General features: G+C 46.5%; 1 long non-coding RNA gene across 2 annotated transcripts; it reads left to right on the forward strand.

Annotated features, from left to right (window-relative positions):
• Window positions 1-252: 252 nt before the first annotated feature.
• Window positions 253-20,808, forward strand: LOC121819964 (uncharacterized). Of its 2 annotated transcripts, XR_009601360.1 has the most exons (4): window positions 253-651; window positions 6,582-14,606; window positions 14,861-15,195; window positions 16,384-20,808. It is a non-coding gene; the product is annotated as an uncharacterized LOC121819964 (long non-coding RNA). The 2 variants fall into 2 exon arrangements; XR_006060358.2 differs by having other exon boundaries at window positions 6,582-15,195.
• The last annotated feature ends 1,992 nt before the right edge of the window (window positions 20,809-22,800 follow it).

Raw genomic sequence — 22,800 nt, forward strand, 5'->3', positions numbered from 1 at the left:
AAACTTGGCATGTGTCTGGCACACGAAGATGACAACTGGTAGTATGTGTGGGAGAATGTGGCAAACCCTGCTATGTCCCAACTCATTATTCATTCTCCACTTCTCTCTTATTGACAGAACCCTAGCTCTTTTTTTTTTTTCAGGGTGGCGATGTGCCCAGGTACAAGTATTCACCTTCCCAGATGCCCTCATCGCTGGGCTGACCACGTGACCCAGTTTTGGCCCATGAATGTAACTAGACGTCTCCTGGGCAGAGCCTCTAGGAGAGCTGTCATTTTCTCAGTAAAAGGGAATAGGCTCTGTGTCCCTGGCCATTTGCCTTTCCCCTTCCTGCCTCATTCCTGCCTGGATCCCATACGCAACAGTTTGGGGTGGATCAGCCATCTAGAAACCACGAGGGTGGCACAGCAGGGCCACGGAGGCCTGATCCCTGATGACACCACGGGGCCTCTACTCTAGTCCTGGATGCCCTATCTCAGACCTTGTCATCTGAGAAAAATAACCGCTCCTTGGTCGTGCCACAGTTGAGAGTTGGGGATTCGGTTACTGAAAAGAGGCATGACGAGAAAATGAGACTGAAAAGTGGGCAGAAGGCTGGCTGTGAAGCTTCGTGACTATTAGGAGGACCTGGCAGCTGCTGCGAACACCGCAGTGAGTTTCTGTCGTTACGCACATGTGCTTTTGTGTGTTTGATGTATGGGCATCTGGATGTATGTGTGTTTGGGCGTGGGGACGAAAGTGTGCATGGAAGGAAATGCTATAGTCATGGAAAACTTTAAACTCAAACTGGAGCCCAGATTTTGAAAGACTGAAAGAACAATGTTGAAAGTGAAACGGTCAGTTTAATGGTGCGACTATAAACTGAGTACTTAGTTGTTGGGTTTTTTTTTAAGATGTCAGGATAGGAGAGTGTAGTTTCACAGCCTGGGGGCTTGGGTTGACTGCAAAGGCTAAGAATGAGCTCACAGAGTGAGGCGAGAGTGCCAGGAGCTCTGGCTCACCCTCTGGCTGTGATGATTATCTAGGGTCCAGAACAGAGAGCGGACCGCCCAGCCTCTGCACAGTCAGAACACTGGAAGCCTGCACCATGTCCATCCCAGGACCAGTGAATGGAGCCCAGCCAGAGGACGAGGCAGAGATCTGGGAAAGTTTGACTTGGACAAGAGAAGACCTGGAGGGGCCTGATGGGATAATAACTATAATAAGTCATCTGTCACTGTGTAGAAACCACACCTAAAACTTGGTGTCTTAAACCAACAACGGCCAGTCATTTGCTCACAATTCTGCAGTCTGGGTTGGAGAGATTTTCCCTACCCCATGTGGTGCAGTGGCGTGGGCTGGGCTCCCTGATGCATTCGCAGCCAGCTGGCAGATTACTCGGGCTGAAGGAGCCACGATTGCTTCACTGACATGTCTGTCTCCTTCAATGAGATGATTGGACTGGCCACACCCCTGTCCCCAGCATGCTCTTTCATCTTCCTTCTCCACGTGGCCTCTCATCCGCAGGGAGGGTAGCCCAGGCTTCATGACTTCTCAGGATGGTAAGATGGTAAAAGTGGAAGCTGCAAAGCTTTGAATGCCCAGGACTGGAATTTCTGTCACACTGGTACTGAACCAAGCACATCATGAGAGCAGCCCAGATATAGTGTGGAAATGGGCCATGCAGCAGTATGACTTCAGGAGCGTGATTCACTGGGGGCTGTTTTGTAACAGTCTATCAAGATAAAGAATCTTTATTATTTCTATAGACTTTATAGTTCACACAGGATATTTACTTGCACTATCTTAATTGATCCTTACCACTAAGTTGAGAGATGGTCAGTGATATGCTGGTAAAACAAAACATAAGCCAATAAGAAGTCCCAATTTATAGCATTTGCCAATGTTTATGGTGTAAATACTCCCACTGTGGCTCATTTTAAGCAGCCAGCATGAGATCACAGGGCAGAGAGGAAGAGGAGACACACTCTGGTTCTAGCACACCACTCTATCCAGTGGGGACTGACCCCACTTGCAGATGAGGTTAAGGGACTTCCTCAAAATCACAAACACAACCAAAAGCGGCAGACCCAGGACTCAATCCAGATCCAGATTTTATGTTCTGGTCACAATGTCACTCTGCTTCCTAGATATTTCCTTTGAATATTTGAAAGGCTGCTATGCAGGAGAAGTTGCTATAGTCCAGATTGCCCTAGAGTCAACATGAGTGTTAGAGAGACTTCAGCTTCAAGTCAGTATGAAAATGGATGCTGCCAGGCCAGAGCCTCCCAGAGAATGGGCTGCTTTGTGCCATAGTGCTGTCCCTGTCACAAAGTGTCTCCCAGAGGCCAGACCTTTGAAGATTTCCTAATTAGGGGAGAAGTTGAACTAGATAATCTATGAGACCCCATTTATGCCTCAGATTCTTGTTTTATGAATATTCCAAACCCCCAAATCTGGAATATACTTATTGGCCTTTTGAGACCAAAGGAGGCACAACAAGGGAAGAGAATGGAAGAAGGAAAGGTGTGTGTTGAATCTGGGAGGAGCTTGGCCAGCTGAGGAGTCTCTGTCCTAGGGAGCTCTATCCAGGGTAGGGAAACGGGTCTTCACTAGGGTGGCTCTGGTCCAAGGGACAGAGCCATATGACTCACAATGTGGAGATACAATCTTTACTTCATCCCAAGTCAATTAAAATGGCTGCAGACAGCTCCAGACCTTTTGTCTGAAACGTCGGGAGGGATGTTCTCAGTGTAGTAGAATGCAACTCCTGATATTATAGCCTGGCTGTTTAGATAATGCTCTTTCTTTCCAAACAGGCTTTCCTAATTTTTCTCAGAAAGAGAGCTTGCTGAGGACTTAGCATTTAGTCTCTTTGGCTTAGCCAGAACCCAACTGCTCCTCTGCTTGGCCCCAGCTCTGCAGAAGAATAGGTGCTCTGCTTGAGGGTCTGACAGTCTTAGACACTTTCCACTCAGCTCTGGGGGCTTCCTGAAGCAATTAAATTTTCTGGTTTTATAATGAGAACCACAAAACTGAAAGCTTTCCTGAAGGAACAGCTCAAAACTTGAGGAATAAATCTCAGCATTTGGGAATAAACACCTGGGATGTTTCCTGGAATGACTCAAGCGTCACCAACCATGCCAAGAAATTACACGGGTAATCATGCAGTCTGGGAGCTTCCAGAGAATGCCCAAGACAGTTACTGAAGTAGATAATTCACCTCTGAGAACATGTCTTTCAGCTCAAAAATTGCAAAAGGTCATGTATCTGGTTCTGAGAAACTGTTATTTTCTTGGGCTGAACCCAAAGAAAGGTAGGTAGTTGACAACGAGTGAAGCCTGGCTCTGCTCTTTCAGCAGGACCAACCCCATCAGAGACTTTCAAGGACACTTTCACATCAAGATTTCCAGTCACAACAAAATATTGGATTGGCCAAAAAGTTTGTTTGGGGTTTCTCAGACACTGTTATGGAAAAACCCAAATGAACTTTTTGGCCAACCCAATATTAGCAAACCAAATACAACAATGCATAAAAAGGATCACGTACTGTGATCAAGTTGGATCCATCCCAGGGTCACAGTATGGTTCAGCAGATGCAAATCAATATGATACACCACATCAACTAAAGAAAAGATGAAACCCACATGATCATCTCAATAGCTGTGGAAAAAGCATTTGATAAAATTAAACATCCATTCATGACAAAACCCAAAATGGGTACAGACAGAACATCTGTTTCAACATAATAAAAGCTATTTATGACAAGTCCAGTTAACCTAATACTCAATAGTGAAAAGCTGAAAGCCTTCCCACATCAAGATTCTCCATTGCCTACTGGGTGACATGCTCCCCAAAGCTCAGTGGCTCCATCACCCATGGGTGAAAGAGTCTGAAATGGCTGGGCAGGATGTGAAATAAGAAGCAAGGATGGTCTCAAGAGCTTCTCCCCAGGAGACAGGTACTGGGGTGGCTGCACTCCCCTCTGAAACACATTTACACACTAAAGAAGCATCATCTATTTACATGCAAACAAGTACCAGCTCTGGAAACTGGGGGAGCTCTCTCTCCAGGAGCAGAGAAGCCTCAGTTATCTCTGTTTGGCACTTGCACAGAAATATGTCAGGGAAACAGGGTAGCAGCTATCAGATTAGAGCCTCCCATTCCCATTTCCTTCCATTTTCCACTCTGGGCCTAGAGTCAGCTCAAGGGCTTAGGTCCTGGGGTTGTTTCACAAGACCCAAGTTCCTTTCTCTTCCTCCTCTTTTCCGTCTTCACTCTTTTCGTCATTAACCTCAAATGACTAGAATCACAGACCTCACAAAACTTAAAGACCATATTAGTTCAAACACTTTACAGAAAGGACCCAGAGATGAAGAGCAGAGATGCAGACTTACAAAAGACACTTGACTAGTTGATAAAAGAGTATAGCAGATGAGATGGGTTGTCACTGCTGAGATTAAGTTATAAAATATGGTGGCTTCTACCTTGGGCTCTCCTTCCTCTCTCTCTTCTATCAGTTGCTCTGGGGGAAGTCAGCTGCCACATTCCTAGACCAGGAAATTGATGGGCAAGCCCTGTTGCTCCTTACCCTTACCATCACTCAGGAGTAAATGGACTGGGCTTCCCTAGTGACTCAGTGGTAAAGAATCCACTTGCCAATTCAGGAGACATGGGTTCCATTGCTGATCTGGGAAGATCCCACAAGCTGCAGAGTAACCAAGCCTGTGCGCTACAACTATTGAGCCTATGCTGTAGAGCCCAGGAGCTGCACACCCTAGAACCCATGCTCTCCACAAGAGAAGCCACCACACTGAGAAGCCTGCACACTGCAACTAGAGGGTAGCCCCTGCTTGCTGCAACTATAAAACCCCATGCAGGAAAAATACCTAGCACAGCCAAAAATAAAATAAATAAATCTTGATAAAAAGAGTATATGAACTTAAAATTGAGCCCTGCCATCAAATTTTGCCATCACATAGAGAGGATCAAGTTTGCTTTTTTTGTGAACAGCTTGCCAGCTGAGAAGGACAACGAACGTGAGCTGTATCTTTGAAGCACAAATGTAGCAAATCCTCCACCTTGCTCTACAGATGGAGCTGAAACAGTCCTGGGGCTTTGGGCCCTGCAGGTGTCAGTTTGCTCTCTCTACACTTTCAGGGAAGGAGGACCCACACTGAGAAAGCAAAAACTGCACAGAAGTGGCTGTCCTGTCAGTGAAAATGTGGCATCTCTTGTTCAGTAGATTGCAGTTTTTAAAAAAGTAAAGGTTGTGAAGAAAAGACTCATATAAGAATAAGCATTTCCATGGGTGCAGTCTGAAAACAAAGAACAATCTCAGCTGCTGGGAAGCACCGTTTTGGTTTTCTTTTTGTTCTTTCTTTCTCTTCTCACTGTAGGCTGAACTTTGTTCTCTGCTTTCTCTTTCTTGGAAAGAGAGGACATAGTTTTAAGTCAGCACTGATTTGGGACTGTGCCTAAGGCACAATCAGTGCTTCATTGTCATTGTGTTTTTAAGCTTTTTAAAATTAAAACAGTTCTTTGGGGAATGAAAAAAGTAAAATGTCATGACACTCAGGCAGGCTATGAGATGTTCATTTCATGAGGCCCTGAAGTCTGGCCAACCACCAGTGAGGAATGAAGTTCTGCTGACAAGCATATGGCTGAGCTTACAAGCAGATCCTTCCCCAGTTGAGCCTTCAGATAACTGCAGTCCCCAGCCAACTGCTGAACTGCAATCTCATGAGAGACCATCCTGAATTCCTAACTCAGAAACTGTGAGATGATAAATGTTCGTTGCTTCAGCTGCTAAGTTTAAGAGTAATTTGTTATGCAGGAGTGGATAAAAACACTGGGCTTTTTTTTTCCTTCTTCTTTTCTTGGTTGTTTTCATTTCCCTTTGGTAGAAAGAGATGGGGGCAAATTCCAGCTTACCAGTCAACAAGACCTTGTCCTCTACCCCTTTAAGAGATGAAACTGTGGCAAATTAGGAATAAGAAATGAAGGAGCTTCCATGGAGGCCTGGGGCAAGAATCTCCTGAGCACAGAACTAAGTGTGTTTCCAAGCCTAAGTGAAAGAATTTCAATTCATAGGCTGCCTAAAAGCACCAACTCTCTTTATAGAAGTTTTGAGTATGTGGCCACTGCAAACCTGACAGAGCTATAGAAATGGTGTCTTGGTTGCAACAAAGATAGAGCCTGAATTCCAAATGGCCTCCCCACCCCCATCCACTCCCATGGTGGACCCTGTATATGGCAGTCTAACTCTGTCTGCCATATACACGCTACCAGGAGAAAAGGCTCTTTGAAAGAGGCCTAAGCAAAAGACATCCTACAAATGCATATATTCAGCAGAATATGGTCACAAGTGCTCTTTCTGACAAACTTATTCATTGAAGGGTCCAAAACTGCAGGTTCTTAAGCAGCAGGCTCCATCCTCTGCATTCTACCCTGTGTACAGAAATGAGCCTTGTCTTGTTTTCTCTCCAGAAAACCTAGAGCTGGAAGCAAAACGGGTTTTCCAATGCCCAGCATTCATTTCCTAAAATATAGCTAAACTAGGTTAATGCTTTTTTTTTTTTTTTTTTTTTTTGCCCTTGAAGTACAGATTCAGAGCTTCTGGGAAACATCCTGCTACTGCTGCTAAGTCACTTCACTCGTGTCCGACTCTGTGCGACCCCACAGACAGCAGCCCACCACGCTCCCCTGTCCCTGGGATTCTCCAAGCAAGAACACTGGAGTGGGTTGCCGTTTCCTTCTCCAATGCATGAAAGTGAAAAGTGAAAGGGAAGTTGCTCAGTCGTGACCGACTCTTAGCGACCCCATGGACTGAAGCCTACCAGGCTCCTCCATCCGTGGGATTCCCCGGGAAACATCCTAGCTTCTTGTTTTAAAGATCTAACAAGAATGTAGTTGTCACCTTCCTTTAGGGAAGACTTTCAATTCAATGCTGGAAGCAGACAAGCCATAGGGGTGGGCCTGGTTGGCTCTCCGGGGTCCATTAGAGACAGTGGTGTGGGCCGCGCATGGTCTGCAATAGCATGGCATCTTACTGTACAAAATAGCGCCAAGTTCATTTGGTACAGCTGGGGCAGGGCTGGAGGCGTTCTTAGGACCTATTATATGTGAGCCAAAAACCTCATCTGTCCAGCTGTTCCTTGGTGTTCTAAAGGAGACCAGGAAGTAAAAGAAAATGAAGAAGTGGGAGCCAGAAGTCAGTTTCCGCCAATGGAACAATGGGTGCCATTGTGCTTCTCACATGGCAACAACTGCTCTCAAGGAGCATATAATAGAATTACACACACACTGCTACCATCATGAGAACCTCCCCACGGGAACTTCTGGATGCAGGCTTTTGGAGTTTGAGGGATCTGGGAAGACCATTCCAGTAAAAGGGAGATTCCATAGAAAAGTTGGGGAAGGGCCAGTTCTTAGGTGACCTCTACAAGCAAGAGAAAATGCAAATATGTGCTTTAGGAGTTTCCCCCCAAAACCAGTGCAAATCTTTCTTAATGCAAAAGCCATGCTTTCCTCTTAGTATTAAAGATAGTCCTGGTCTTGCTTCTGGAAATCTTCCAAGGACAGAGGCTAAACAGTTACCAAACTCACTGGAAAGGAAGAGCTCCTCAGAGCTCAGAAATGATTGTTTTACCCGGTTTCTTGCCCCTTGTCTTGAAATGTGCTCAAGCCAAACTGCAAAGACACCAAATGGGGGCTCCTGGGTATGTGTTGTGATCCCAGGCCCTATCAGAAGAAGGCTGAGGTGGAATCACAGAGGTGATGTGGAGTGCTAGCCAGAGCATGTCACTTGAGTCCTGCCTCAGAAAGTTCCTTAACTTCTCCCCAGTCTCTGCTTTGCGGAGATAATACATATTTTATGAGGTTTTTTTTAGTGAGACATCAATGAGACAATGTATGTGAATGAGGTTTGAAAAGTGAAAAATAATCTCTGGATTCCATTTAATCACTTGTGCTCCATCACATTAATAGTCCAGTGACTGAGGGTCAGTAGGGGAGGCCTTGCCATGGGCTCCATACCATGGGAGATCTCATGCCAGGCCTACTTGAGAGCCCTGCTCCACCATATAATGAGAAATGTCTGGTGGGCCAACTTAGTAGTCCTGGGACTTCCCTAAGTTGATGGAGTGATGCTTCTAGAAGATCTTGGGTTCAGTCCCTCCTCTTCCTTCTGTCCGTCTAGTATTGCTTTCTCTCTACAAATGTGGTATCTGTGTTCCATTTCTCATAGCCTGTGATGTTTACAGATCAAAATACCAGTTTCTAAAAACTCACTGGCCCAACTAGCCTTGACCCCAATCTGAAATGCCTACTGGGGATTACTAGCTGGATGTCTACCCTACTTTAAATTTTTTAAAAAGGATATCTTTTTTCTTGAAATGTTTCCAACTCTTCACTATGATAAGCTAGTCAGTAAAGGATTATGTATTTATTTACCCTTTACTCTCCTGCATTCCCTATTCCAACCTGTTACCAAAACCCTGTACCTCTTCCTTCAAGGCAACTCTTGAAGTCCGCTGATTCTTTCCAGGTCTTCTCTTGCTATCCTGCTTAAGCCTTCCTTTTCTGATATCCGGATTCCTGTCTCTCCTTCTTAATACTTGTTCACCTCCAACTCTCTCTCTCCCATTTATCTGACACAACTTGATCTTTGGTATCCGTTAGTCTAGGCTAGGCTATACTGAAGTAGCAAATGACCCTAAAATCTCAGTGGCTTAACACGACAAGGGTTATATCTTATTTACCTTATGTATATATGCATCATGGCCTTGCTCTGGCTCTGCCCCAAGTTGTTTCATTCTGGGATCCAAGCTGATGGACGCCTCCCTATCTGGGACAGTGGTGTTCCCAGTGCAAAGGGAAACAAGAACATGCAGAACCATGGTCCGGTTATCTTTTGCCTAGAAATGACATAATTCTATTTTACTCACACTTTATTGGCAAAAGCATCACATGGCCAAGTCTGGTGTCATCTGGGGGAATCCCTCCCTAGGAAGGGGAAACATAATCGTGAATACTGCTACAATCTGCCACAGTGCTCACTTCAGCTGTTTCCCTCTCATGACTCAAATGCCATGTGTTGAAACCCCAGCCATGTCATGGCTCCAGGAAGCCTACTCTCTCTGGCTCAGAGTAATTTCTCTTCCCTAAGACCTTTGGTTGACTTTATAATCAAGAGGCCCCATACTGGATTTGTTTTAGGTGTCTGTCTGCACATAACCCTTTAGGTGGTCTTGTGATCCACTACTCCTGGCCAAAGCTGACTGGACTTTCAGGGATGGCAATGGATCCAAGGATAATCAAATCCAGGCTCACAGAGGCCTTGGAGCTGGACCAATCAAATGTAGAAAGAACCACCAGGTGACTACCAAATACAGAAAGAATATACTGCTTGGGATAGTGGTTAAGGCTCAAAAGATGCCTTGAGGTAGAGTCAGAGCAGGTGGAAGCTTTGGGTAAATTGAGATTAGGAGAGAATTGAAACTGAGCTTGTTACAGAGAGAGGCAGGGGCCAAATGCATGGAGAGTGCAGAGACACCATGAGAAAGGGCAGGGCCCTTCCACGACAGGGTGGAGAAGACTCGCCAAGCCTTTGGAGCCAATCACCTGGACTTTTACAATCCATACCCATTTCCCATTCCCACAGAGAGAGAGTGGTCTCAGCAAATCCTGAATAAAGCCACTTTGAGCTTAGAGAAACATCAGTTGTCAACTCGTTTCACACGAGCTTAGTTTGATCTTCCTATTTAGACTTTAGGCCCCTAAAATCAAGGCCCATATTGTGTTCACCATGAGCCTGGCACAGTGCAGGCCGCCATATGTATTCTACAAATGGCTTTTCCCTCAATTTCCACATACCTTTGCCTCATTATCTGATCATCTTCTCTGTAGCCAACGCTATAAAATCAACTCAAAGCATTACTGTAGAATTAACGAGAAAGGAAATACAAATTTCCTTATCCAGGAAACAATCTCTATGCCCACTGAGCACAGACTTCTGGGACCTTAATAACCAGTGTGCTGTGCACCGTGGACACAGAAGGGACTTTGCACAACGGCATTGCCCCATCTCATGGCTTCTCATGCAGCTCCCCCAGGGTGAATTGCTGAGTCCCAGATCAGCCTCTTAACAATGGGGTTAGCATCTGGTTATGGTGAGGCATATATGGTAGATATAAAGGACTATCAGCAGAATAAGAAGCAACACAGATGCTTCCTAGCTACAAGTCCTCATCTCTTCACACAATACCCACTGTGCCCAAAGCAGCCGGAGTCTAGACTATGGGATAGGAGGTGGTACCAGGGGGCAGATGGTAGGAGCCAGCTGTGGTCGCTGGGCTGGCTGGCTTGCTTCTGCAGAGCCTTTGCATGTCCTTTGTTTCTCTTCCCCCATCCCTTCTGCCTTCCAATCCCCCAGTGCAAAGCACAGGGTGTGTGTGTGCACACAGCGAGGCAGGGGAGGCCGCATATAATTTTTTCCTGTGTGTGTTTGTACACATACCAGAATCATTCAACAGAGAAAGACTTTAGTGTGTGTCTGAAAAGAATATATAACTTGAAATATTATTATCCATCTAGATACTGATTTTTCTTCCAGGAAAATGAAAAAAATAGCAGAGATGATAGATAGATAGACAGATAGATAGATATTCACAGGCAGACCTTGCCAGTTAGTGTCAGCCCTTCTCCCCTGGGAAGCCTCCTTGTGTAATGTGACTCCAGGAGGAGAGCAGAGAAGCCCCTTCTGAGCTTACTGAGCTGCCACTGGCTGCCTGCCTGCAGGGGCGAGAGGACTCCCTGGGGTCTCTGTCAAGGGGAATTACCCAGGGGACTCCAACTGCCCTAATGTCTTCAGACTCCGATGAGAGGCAGCGGGGAAATCACTTGAGCCCAGTGCTGTCACCAGACTCCTCTGTTACTGGCACTTAAAGGGACCTCACATTAGAGGCTAGGGTTGCCCTAATGAAGTACCACAAACTGTGTGGCTTAAACAACAGAAATGGATTATCTCAAACTTTTGGAAGCTGGAAGTCTGAGATAAAAGTGTCAGCGGGCTTGGTTTCCTCTGAAGGCTGTGAGAAGCTGTCACAGTGGCCAATGACATTCACCCAAGGTGTGATTATTGCTTATTGAAAACTGAGGGCTGGGAGGGAGAATCAGCCCCAGGCCTCTCTCCTGGCTTCGGGTGGTGGCTGACAGTCTTTGGAATTCCGTTGCTTGTAGAAATCCTCCCATCTCTGACTTCATCTCCACGTGGCATTCTCCCTGTGTCCTCTCTGCCTGCAAATTTGCCCTTTTTAGGAGGACACAAGTCATTAGATTAGGGCCCATCCTAATGACCTAATTTTAACTTATTACTCCTGTAAAGATCCTATCTTGAAATAAGGTCACATTCTGAGATACCGGGGGTTTAGGACATCAACATATTTTGGGGAGGGGATCTAATCCAACCCGCATGAGGCCTTACTCATCTGCCCCTCACGGCGAGGGCGGAGGTCTGCAATTCGCCCTGGCCAGACCCTGAGTTTATCACCACACAGCCCTGGTGTGTTTATCACCAGACACATAGCCCTTCTCCCTTTGGATTGTGACTTCCTGGACCCAGTTAGCAGGCAGGGCAAACAGACCAATTCAAGCCTGCAGAGCCTGAAAAGCTCAATGCAGGGAAGTTTCATTAGTCATTCTTCTGGTTTCTCTGAGTTAGAGCACGTTCTCAGCTTTGCCTGATTATTCTCATTCTTCACCCCTCCTTGGGAAGGGGAGCAGAAGCTACTTCCCTGGCCCACCGGGGCCTCTCTGCAGTGGGACTCTTGCCAGGCAGCTGTGAGGGGAAGGCAGCAGGAGCTCCGAGGACGTTTGGGCTGTGAGCCTGTTAGTCGTGGAGGCAGAAACACTGAGGTCAGGCAACTCTGGTGTGGGAGTCAGGAAAGAGGAGGTGCAGGGGGAAAGGTGAAGGCAAAGAGATGGGAAAGGGATAAAGGGGGCTGGGAAAGAGACAGTATCATCATAATAAAATAGGTCATTTGTGGGCACATATATAAAGGCAGTTGTGTCTGTTCCTTAGGATTATATTTGGCTTCGTATAATAGAGAATCCTCGAATAATAGAGGCTTTGTAAAGATAGTGACCTTAATTCTCCTAGCCACAAAAGAAGTCTGCAGACAGACAATATAGAGCTGGTATGGCAATCCTGCGGTCATCAGGAAACCAGGCTGCACTTAAGATTCTGTACCCTCAACCTTAACACGTCTCCTCTTGGTCCCTGCTAGATGCTCAGCCTCCAGCCATCACATCCAGATTCCAGACAATAGGAAAAGGGCCCCTCAGAGACTCCACACATTACTTTTGCTTATACCTCATTAGCAATAACTTAGTAAGGTGGCCATAAAATCTTTTCTCTGGGTAGCTATGTACTTAATGAAAACTAGGAATGTGTTATTAAGAAAAGAAAGAATGTGGGAGAGCAAACAGTGGTTTCTGCCATCACATTGTATATGAAGGGAAGATAGTTATCATCTAAATTCCCAAACTCATACTTGAGAAAAGGATGCTCCTGAAGCACGAAATCTTTCTGTCCCACAGAATCTCCCCTCCCAATGTCATGTTCCACTGCACCTAAATCACTCTTCAGGTCTCAGCTTTAACCTCCTTTGCTCGAGGAACTCTCCCCAGACTTCTCAGCCTGCATTAGCCTCCTTGTCGCATGCCTCTGTTGCACCTTGTGCGTCTCCTTCAAAGCCGTCTGCCTCCTATTCATTGTTGAATTTTAGCTGAAGTTAGTTGTGTAAGGACCACCCTCCCTCTAAACTAGACTGTCCTCTCCCCGAGAGCAGGGGCTCTCCCTTGCTCATCATCATCTTGGAAGTTGATGTAGAGGAAGAAGAACTTCCTTCCACCCTTTTAGGATCTGGAACTGGCCCGAAGACTTCAATTGACGTGAGACAGATTAACAGGAGAAAAGCATACACTTTTATGTGCTGTTTTTACACCTACAGAGGAATCTTCAAAAGGAAAATGAAGACCTGAAGAAGCTGTTGGGCCCTGAAGTTTATACACCGTTTCAACAAAAACAATACATTGTGGGGATGTGACAAGACAAAGGGGCTTAGGCGTGGGGCAGTGAACTGTGGGCCAGTGACTAGGAAATAGACGGAGGAAACCTATGGAAGATAAATGTCATTTTAGTGGGTTTGTTTGTACAGGTCCATCTGGGCCTCTTCTCCCAGTCTCTGGAGAGAAGAATGTTCTCTCTTCCTAGTGCATAGAGGTCACCATTCTTGGGGGGAAATTTTGTGACCTGCTTTTAGTCAGAAAGGGAGAGGTCAGAGAGCCTTTCCTACACCTGCTATTTCTCAAGTGACTTCAGCTCAAAACAATCAATACAGGTGGCATATTTTGGGAGTGGCATGTTCTAAACCCCTTCATAGATCCTCAGTAACTATTTGTTAACTGACTGCCGTCGAGTGATTAGAATACTAGAGAGGTTCCAGACTCAAGGCTGGTTCCAGTGAGACTCTTCTTTAACTGAGAGCCCTGGTTGAGATCAGGGGAGACTGGCTCCTCCTGTGTTGTCCACCTGCCAGGATTTGGGTAGCCTGAGCATGCACGCCAAGGTCTGGGAGGGTTGGGGTTGAGGCTGTCAAACCAGCCTCTCTGAGGAGAACACCCACACCAAACTCCGCTTTAGGAAGCCAGCTCTGGCCAGAAGCACGCCCAGGAGGGCAGGGGAACAGAAAGCAGTGTGGGTGAGATTTAGATCTGAAAATGGAGCCGGCTGCCCAGTCTTTGGAGAGGAAAAGTAGGTCACCATCTTCCCCTCGGTCTGCTCTGACGTCATCCCCAGGCTCGAAAGGGGAGATCTCTGGCACCACAGGCTGTGGGCACATTTGCTCACACTCAGCTTTGTGAGAACTCTGCCCCACCCCTGCCATTCTCAAGACTCCCTTAAAATCAAGGAACCATCAGCTGGGCTGTTCAGCCTTGAGGTCTCAGATAGGGAGGCTTCCCAAGGCTGGCTTTTTGAGAAAGAGTCCATTTCTCCACCACCCAAGCCAAAAGGTAGGACCCAGCCAATGGCAGGACTTCCAAACCCTCCATTTAAAACCTGTCCAATTAAGGGATGAGCAGTCTGTGCTCTGGCACAGGAGCACAGGGTTTTAAAGTAGAGGGCAAGAAAGAGAGAGAGAGGTGGGAGCCTTGAGAGACCATGATGCTGACTGCTGACGAGCAGCCCTGAGAACACGACTCCCTCCAAGGCTCCAGCCCAGGGGAGGTGAGGCCAGGATGGAGCCGTGCAGCGGTAGTTCAGTTGCTCAGTCCTGTCCGACTCCGTGCAACCCTGTGGACTTTGCCCACGAGGCTCCTCTGTTCATGGGATTTCCCAGGCAAGAATACTGGATTAGATCGCCATTCCCTTTTCCAAGGGATCTTCCCAACCCAGGGACTGAACCCCCGTCTCCCGCCTTGTCAGCGGATTCTTTACTCCTGAGCCACCAGGGAGAAATGCAGACTTCATCTCCAACTTGAATTCCCCACTGAATCCTGTCCTTCCACATTCACCACGAAGAAATTCAGTCATCACAGCCTGGGTGCCCTTCAACCACTTCTGAGTAAGAGGCCAAAAGTGATATTCACCCCTGATGTGATGTGGGGATTTTCTGGGGCAGGGTTGAGAGGATTAGCTACTGTCTCCCTCTGGTTTGAAAGGGCTTTTGATTAAATATTCAAGAATTTTGTTAGCCAGTTGTTAAACCATTAGTAATGCTGCTATGGTGGGAGTATTGACACTGTGGAAATTGGCAAATACTACAAATTAGAGTTTGGGTTTATTTTGTTTTGTTTTGTTTTGTTTTTTTTCCCCCAGAGAGCTGCTTTACCAGCCACAGACTCATACAAGAGGAACTCTGAGAGGGCCAGAGTTGAAGGGGACCACGGAGTGAGCAGTGCTAAGGGCAACTGGTGCTTTCCTGATGCCTTCATCATGTCATCCTTGGCTTTTAGACATTTCCTTGGTCTGTGTTTTCTCTGTGGAAACATCTATGGATGCACTCCTGCTCCATCAGGGAACATGAAGAAATTTACTTTCGGTTGCCCCTATGCGAAAGGACTCCAAGAACACAACTTCCAAAGGCAGCAAGTGCATTGCCTTGAAGAAAGAGAAGAGAAGGAAAAGCCGAGTGGCACCTTTAATAACAACAAGTGAGTGCAGAGGTAGATCCGGGCAGCCTGATCCCCAAAACTTAGCTTCCTTCAAATCCCCTGATACAATCAACAATCCAAACCTGCAGTTAAGGCCACAGGTGATGTTTCTTATGTAAGTAGATCCCTCTGCTTCAGATTTCATTTTCAGAAGTCACAAAAGTTTAAAAGGGAAACACTATTTTCATGAAAAGGACCATAAAAGAGACCTGGATTGGTATAAAGGAAGGTTCTTAAATTTCACCATGTTGGTCAACCTGGGGAAGTGTGTGCTTCTGGAAAAAAAGATTTCTAGGACTTTCTCTGAGAAATTGAGACTCTGCAGATCTGCAGAGGTGGCCAAGCACAAGCCTTTTTTAAAATTTTCCTTTATTTTTAACTGAAGGATAATTGTTTTTACAGTACTGTGTTGGTTTCTCCCAAACATCAACTTGCATCAGCCATAGGTTTACCCATGTCCTGCCCACTCAAGCACTAGCCTTTTTAACAGCCCCCACTTCTACCCCCACATCTGCTACTGGTGGCCTAAGGACCACAATTTGAGAAACTGGTCCCAAGAGGATCCTTGGGAGGAATTCTATAGAGGAGTAACCCTGAATGGGACCTTCTTCTCTACCTGGATCAGCCACCTGTGACCAGAATCCCCCAAGGTCATGCCCAGAGCAGGAGCAGCCTCCTCACCCAGGCTCCTTTCCTTGGAATCGAGAGTTGACAATGAACTTGATTCTTGTCACAAGTGCAGAGAAGTCCTTCCCCCATGGACCCAGAGACCCCTCCAGGAATCACTGAAAGTCATCAGATTGATTGGGCTTGCTGAAAGCACCTTAAGAGTTTAGATTTATAAGGTTTAGCAAAACTCCTCTCAGTAACTCAAATCCACATGCAGAGATGAGCTGGGAAGGGGCTGTGGCATTCCACAGATGGTTCACTCTGGAGAGAAACCACTGATCCACAATTGTCCCCCTCTGCCACTCCTGTACAACACCCCCAGAAAGACATCCCACTTCACATCTAGGCAGCCCAGCCCTGCCATGATTCTAGAGGGCATCATGGTAATAGAGAGAAAGAAAAGATGCCAGGCTTCACCTCTGCCCACAGCATACTTCCTGCCCCGAGGCGGCTTCTACTGCAGCCCTGCCTTGGCTGCACTCTTTATATTTCTAAGCCACTTCCTGTTTCCATTTCTAGGTCATAAGCCAGGCTTACAGTTGGTGGGGCTCACTCACCCAGGAGGCCCAGCTCTTCTTATCTCCCTTCAGAGACCATGGCTGCCTCTTGGGGAAGGGTTCAGAGTGTGCAGCTTGGAAGACACACAACTTGTCCTCAGCTTTTCAGAATGCCGAGGCCCAGAAACTTCACCTGCCTGGGAGGTCTGTGATTTGCTTGGGTTGTGTTTCTCTGCCGTGCTGATGCCCAAGTGCTCACTTTCCTGGACGGGCTGGACGAGTACGCTTTGTGAAGACTCTGCAAAGACCTCATCAGAAACCTTGCTCCTCCGGACAACCATCAGGCACCAGCTAGCGTTCCCAGAGGGAGATGCAAACAAGAAGCCATTCACGAGCAATCTCTCTGGAAACCAAGTTTCAAAACAAGGAGCAAACCACAGCTCAGCTGTGTGCTGGTGTTTGGCAACATGGACTCACTTGAAGAGAGACAAGTACAGGCTTTGCACAGTTTTATTTTATTTTTTTCTCCCCCCCTCTGCACAGTTTTATTGACGTCCCTCTGTGATTTCTAAGCAGTTTACTCCTGACTTCCACCACTCACTGGGGAAAGATTATCCTGGTGGAATGCTGAGTGCTCAGGACAAGCCACTGGATGACTGGGTCAAGGTACATGTGCCAAGTCAGCATCAGGCTGTTGTCTTTGCCTCCCAATTCCGTTCTCTAACCTTTTTTTTTCTTTCCTGTGAAAATGTATCATAAGCTGGAATGCACCTGAGATGGCACAGAAAATGCAGAGCTTCGATATGTTCCCTGTGCCCCCAAGTGAGCCAGGCATGATGCCAAGGCTTGGGCGGGTCCCCTGAAAGGATCAACCATGTCGTCTTCACCTGCACACTACACCTTTTTCTAGAGCAAGGAAGGGAAGAGGAAAGAACAAGAAAAAAAAGAAAAAAAAAAAAGACCCAGAACAGTAACTGAGCAGGACCCTGTGGGGCCTTCCCAGGACAGACCCCTCCCCTATATCCTCTGCTATAGCTCCTCTCTGAAGTACCTAGATGATAGCAGCAGATACACATTTCCTGATCTGTTTTATAGGTGTTAAAATCCCCACCAAATGGAAGAAATCAATGACTTGACCATGAGCACACAGCCCCCAGACCTACTGATGCCTAGGGATTGATAATGGGATCTTGCCCTGTTATCACACCATCAACCAATCAGAGAACTGTGCACAAGCTGCTCCCATGGTCTGTGACTCCTCTCCTTCCCTGGATTTTAAAGATGCTTTCCTGAAACCCACCAGGGAGTTCGGAGCACTAGCTGCCCTAGACATCTTGCTTGGTGCCCCGTGAGGAATGCTGTGCTTCCCTTCACCACAACCTGCAGTCAGTAGGCTGACTTGGCGAGCAGACCCGAGTTTGGTTCAGTAACAAGCCTAGGGGACAGGGATGCAGGCTGCTCTCCTGAAGGCACTCCCGAGTGCAGAGTCCTGGCTCTCCTGAGGGTAGGGGCCTAATGGCAGTGAGATTATCTCCAAAGAGAGAACCAGGTGCAGAGAAACAACAAAGCCACACACAGATCAACTGAAATCTGAACAAAAACCATGTCTCTTAATTATTGAGGATATAAAGACATAGGAAATCCCATATCCTGTGGTAGGAACATAAACTGGAAGGACTTGGTTGGTTGGCAAGTTTGAGGCAGAGACAGTACTCTGTGTTCATTGGACTTTTGTGTTTTTCCTCCTGGACACACACAATGACTATATTTCCCAGCCTCCCTGGCAGTTAGAAAAGTTCATTTGACTGAGTTTGGGACAAAGGGAAAGTGGCAAAGGAAGTGATGAGAGTCACTTCCAAGTCTGGATCTAAAACCACCTGTCCAATTCTCCATGTTTTTTCCTTTCTTCCTACTCCTTTGCCTATTGGTTGAAATCAGAGCATCCAGGGAAGAACTCCAAGATCCTGGCAAATGCAGAGCCATCATATGACCAGATCTTGGTTCTAGATGACAGGGCAGAGCTCCTTCCATTTGCAACCACATAACTTACTTTGAACTGCAGTGTAAGAGAGAAATGAATATTTACTGTGTTAAGCCATGGAGCTTGGCAGAGTGTTACAAGATTTAGCCTATTCTGACTGATGTAGTATCAGAAGCCTTACAAATATCCATAAGCTTTGACCTAGCAATTACATTCTTTGGAGCATATCCTAAGGAAATAAGTGAGAGTAGTCACTATAGTATTGGTTATTATAACAAAAAAATTATAAACAACATTAATAATGAAGACCAAAACCTAGGACCTAGTAGACGATCCATTAAAGAAATAATACAGCTCTGTAAAGAAATACTAGACATTTAATATCATTGAAATGTATTTCTTGACTTGAAAAACTTTCTTGGTATAGTGTTATGTGAAAAAGAACAAGTAACAGAACATAACTATTTGTATATATATATATGCATAGAAAAATGTCTGGAAATATACCAAAGTAGTAGTGATTATTTCTGGTATTAGAATTATAGGTGGCTTTTTTCTGCAGTTTTATGCCCTTCCTGCAATTAGCATATATTTCTTGAGTTAAAAAAATTTTTTTTAACTAGCCAGCTGGAAATGGATTTGTGTCACCTTTGAACTTGAAGGTTGGCCTTGCTCTCTCTGTGTAAGTGTGTTCCATGCAAAAGAAACCTAGGTCCTTTGGATGCTCTGCTGCTCAGGGGCTAAAACCCTACCATCCCTACACATCTGTTATATCTTCACCACAGGGAGCAGTGCCCAAGCTCTTCTCAAATCTTCCAGGCTCAGTTCCACTGACAGATTGGTCTGGCTTTAAGGAAGAAAGTGCCTTTTCATCACCATGTTTTCCAGGATTTCCTCAGAGGGTTGATGGGCCTCTGAACTCTCTTCTTTCTGGGTCCCCATTTGGATGATTTTGGAAAACTGTGGCCACAGATTCTCTCTCCCTCGAGACCAGCTGGGTGATGCAGACCCTGCCGACACTGCAGAGAGCAGGGCAGGAAATTACACACTAAGCATAGGTCTTTATTCCGAAACCCAGCAACCCTGCTGCAAAATAAACTCAAGGGCCCTGCAGCCTTGGTGCCCTGAGCCACCAGATCAGAGTCTCATGCAATCTCTGCTGATGAACTCTGAATACAAAGTAAGGCTGTAGGTTTTTGTTTTGACCTTCCAACCACATGATCATGCCAGAATTAAGGTGGAACTCCAAATTTTTTTTTCCCCTCCCAAATGACTCCCTGCTCTTTTCAACAGACCCTCGAACAGAGAATAAGCCACTGAGGTTTCCTGTTGTGGAAAGTTCTTTGCATTCTGTGATGGGACCATGTAATAACTCAACACCTGTATAAGTTTTGTGTATAGTAGGGTAAAGCTATTTTAGTTGAACTTAATGTCTTTTTGGCAAATCATATGTCCCCCAAATGAAGACACATAAGGAAGAAACAGCTTATTTTGGGCATGGGATCCCAACCGCCTACATCAGGAAAAGTGACTTCCCTTTTGAAGGCTGAAGCCTCGAACCTGAGAGAGCTGACAAGAACACTTCCATAGCTCTTTCCCATTTCCCCCTGCAGCTCAAATCCTTCCTGCCCTTCAAGGCCCAGCAGAAGAAAGTACAGAGGCCTCCATGGGCAGGTGAGCCCACATCAACATCTTTCCTGCCCCAAATCCCTTCCAGTGAAAAGGCTCGGTCATGTGATAGACGACCTGAGTGCTGAGGAAACTTTCCGGGCCAGGATAGTCACACTCACATCAGTGCCCAGCTTAACCACTGCTCAGGCGTCCCACCCACTCAGGTCTCAGCCCCATGAAGACTCCTCTTTCCCCAGGTATTGAGAACCCAACAGAATAGTAGTTAAGCACCCAGGCCTTGCAGCTGGAGTGCTGTGTGATCTTGGGCAAGTCGCTAGGTTTCCCTGAGTCTCACTTTCTTATGCGCCTGGTTCTAATCTTAATAGTTGTGAGGATTAAATAAGGAACTCAGGAAAGACACTTCACACTCAAAAAAGGCAGTGTTCCATTTTTCAAAGTGACCCCCAAGTCCTTTGACCCACCTCCACCCAGAGGTGGTGCTTTGGATCCCCTCTCCTGGAATCTGGTCTCTGAAACTGCCTGACCAACAAACAGAAGGTCGGTGGGGGATGCCCATGCCTTCAGAAGCCTGGGCAGGGCTTGAGCCCCGCTTCACTCTTGGAACCCAGAGGCCATATGGTGAGGGAGCCTGGCCACACAGAGGGGTGTGTTCTGGCAGAAAGCCCCAGAGGCAGTGTTGGCCAACAGTCAGCATAAAAACTGGCTCCAGGTGCAGCCACCATCTGACTGTAACCTAGGAAATTGGAGATCGGAAGCCCTTAGCAAGGGACACCTCCCTGATTCCAGTGAACCCCCAGAACCACAGTGATAAGAATAAAATAACTGTCATTTTAAGTCCCTAAGTGTTGCAGTGATTCATTGCTCTGTGGTCTTTTCTTGTTGCTGGTGGGAGGCTCCCATGGGTCCAGGAGTGACCTTGACCCCAGATCACCTGTCCTCCCTAATCGTGCTGCTTCTTCCTCCCCAGCTTCGTACAGTCAGGCGTGCCCTTCCCCACAACATGTCTGTAGGTCTCTGAACCCTTCTGTGGACCAAATCCAACTTTTCTTCCCAGAGGACACTTCTCAGCTCCCAAGCCATTCAATGGGTTCAAAGAACTGTCTGGGAAGAAGGATGCCGCCCAACTCTGAGACAGGACAGCCTTGGACACTCACATACTGCCTTGTTCTCTTATACTTGCTGTGTGTTCAGCTCAGTTCAGTTGCTCAGTCATGTCCGACTCTTTGCGACCCCATGAATCGCAGCATGCCAGGCCTCCCTGTCCATCATCAACTCCCGGAGTTCACTCAAACTCATGTCCATTGAGTCGGTGGTGCCATCCAGCCATCTCATCCTCTGTCGTCCCCTTCTCCTCCTGCCCCTAATCCCTCCCAGCATCAGGGTCTTTTCCAATGAGTCAACTCTTCGCATGAGGTGGCCAAAGTATTGGAGTTTCAGCTTCAGCATCAGTCTTTCCAATGAACACCCAGGACTGATCTCCTTTAGGAGGTGTTAGACATTGTTTTATCAAAACGAATGTAAGTTTCTTGAGGGCAGGAGCCCTGTTTAGGTTTTATTTTTGGAGCAATCTTTTTTTTTAAAATTTAAATTTTTGAGTGAATTTTAATTTTTTGAGAAAATGATGATCATAGCTAACTGAAATGAGATGAGCCTGAAAAACCCAAGTCCATGACAATTCTCAAAAGGGAGAAGGAGAAAGGTCCCACTGCTCAGTGTGAGTTTGTTTATGCCCAGACTCTCAAGAAATGAAGGAGGTATATGGAGATAAGTCATTCATTTCTTAAAACAGGGTGAAAATGGCTCAGATACATGAAGATTTCAGGGGTTGGAGGGTTTCAGTTGTTTCAGTGCTATCTACTTATTGGTCATTCAAGTCATTTACTGTAGTCTTCCGAGATGTAAAAAATATTTCGCTAGCTGAGCTGATAACTTCAAAAGTCTTGACATTTAGGACGGATACTAGATTGCAGGAATTGTCAGGTGAAGCATATTCAGTGGCCAGGAAGGGCACTGGGGGAGTGATGGTGGGACAGGGGAGTGACGGTGGTCCAGAGGAGTGTTATGCACCTGCTCATCCACAAGCTCCATCTGGAAGCATGTTACATGATGTCTCCTGCTCTACGGAACCACCTCCTTGAGTCTGCCTATCAGTTGTCAACGAAGACACTTAACCTACTGTGTGACTTTGGCTTCTCTTGGTCAACCGTACACCTCCCCTACTGGGACTGTACTGGTCGATCCCACCTCCAGGTTGGGTGGTGGTGTCTCCTGTGTGCTCTGGCAGCTCTCCATGCTTTTTCATCACAGCCCTTACACAGCTGCACTGCGTATGTGTACCCATCTCCCCTTCCAACACACTGAGCTTCTGGAGGATCTTGACAGTCATTTGTTTTTCTCTTTCTGCTCCTTAGAAGTAGCATTTAAGCCTCATTAATAAGGCTGTAAATGAATGTGTGTGTGTGTGCCCAGTTGTGTCTGACTCTTTGTGACCCATGGACCCCAAAGATTTTTGGATCCCATGGATTCCACCAGGCTCCTCTGTCCATGGACTTCTCCAGGCAAGAATACTGGAGTGGGTTGCCATTCCCTGCTACAGGAGATCTTCCTGACCCAGAGATTGAAGCCAGGTCTCCCGCATTGCAGGCATATTCTTTATCATCTGAGCTACCAGGGATTTAAATGAATAAGTAAATGAATGAATGAATGAATGAAATAAGTTTCCACTGCTGCTGCCAAGTCGCTTCAGTCGTGTTCGACTCTGTGCGACCCCATGAACTGCAGCCTACCAGGCTCCTCTGCCCACGGGATTTTCCAGGCAAAAGTACT

This window comes from Ovis aries, chromosome 7 (genome assembly GCF_016772045.2).
Source record: "Ovis aries strain OAR_USU_Benz2616 breed Rambouillet chromosome 7, ARS-UI_Ramb_v3.0, whole genome shotgun sequence".
Classification (NCBI taxonomy): Eukaryota; Metazoa; Chordata; class Mammalia; order Artiodactyla; family Bovidae; genus Ovis; species Ovis aries.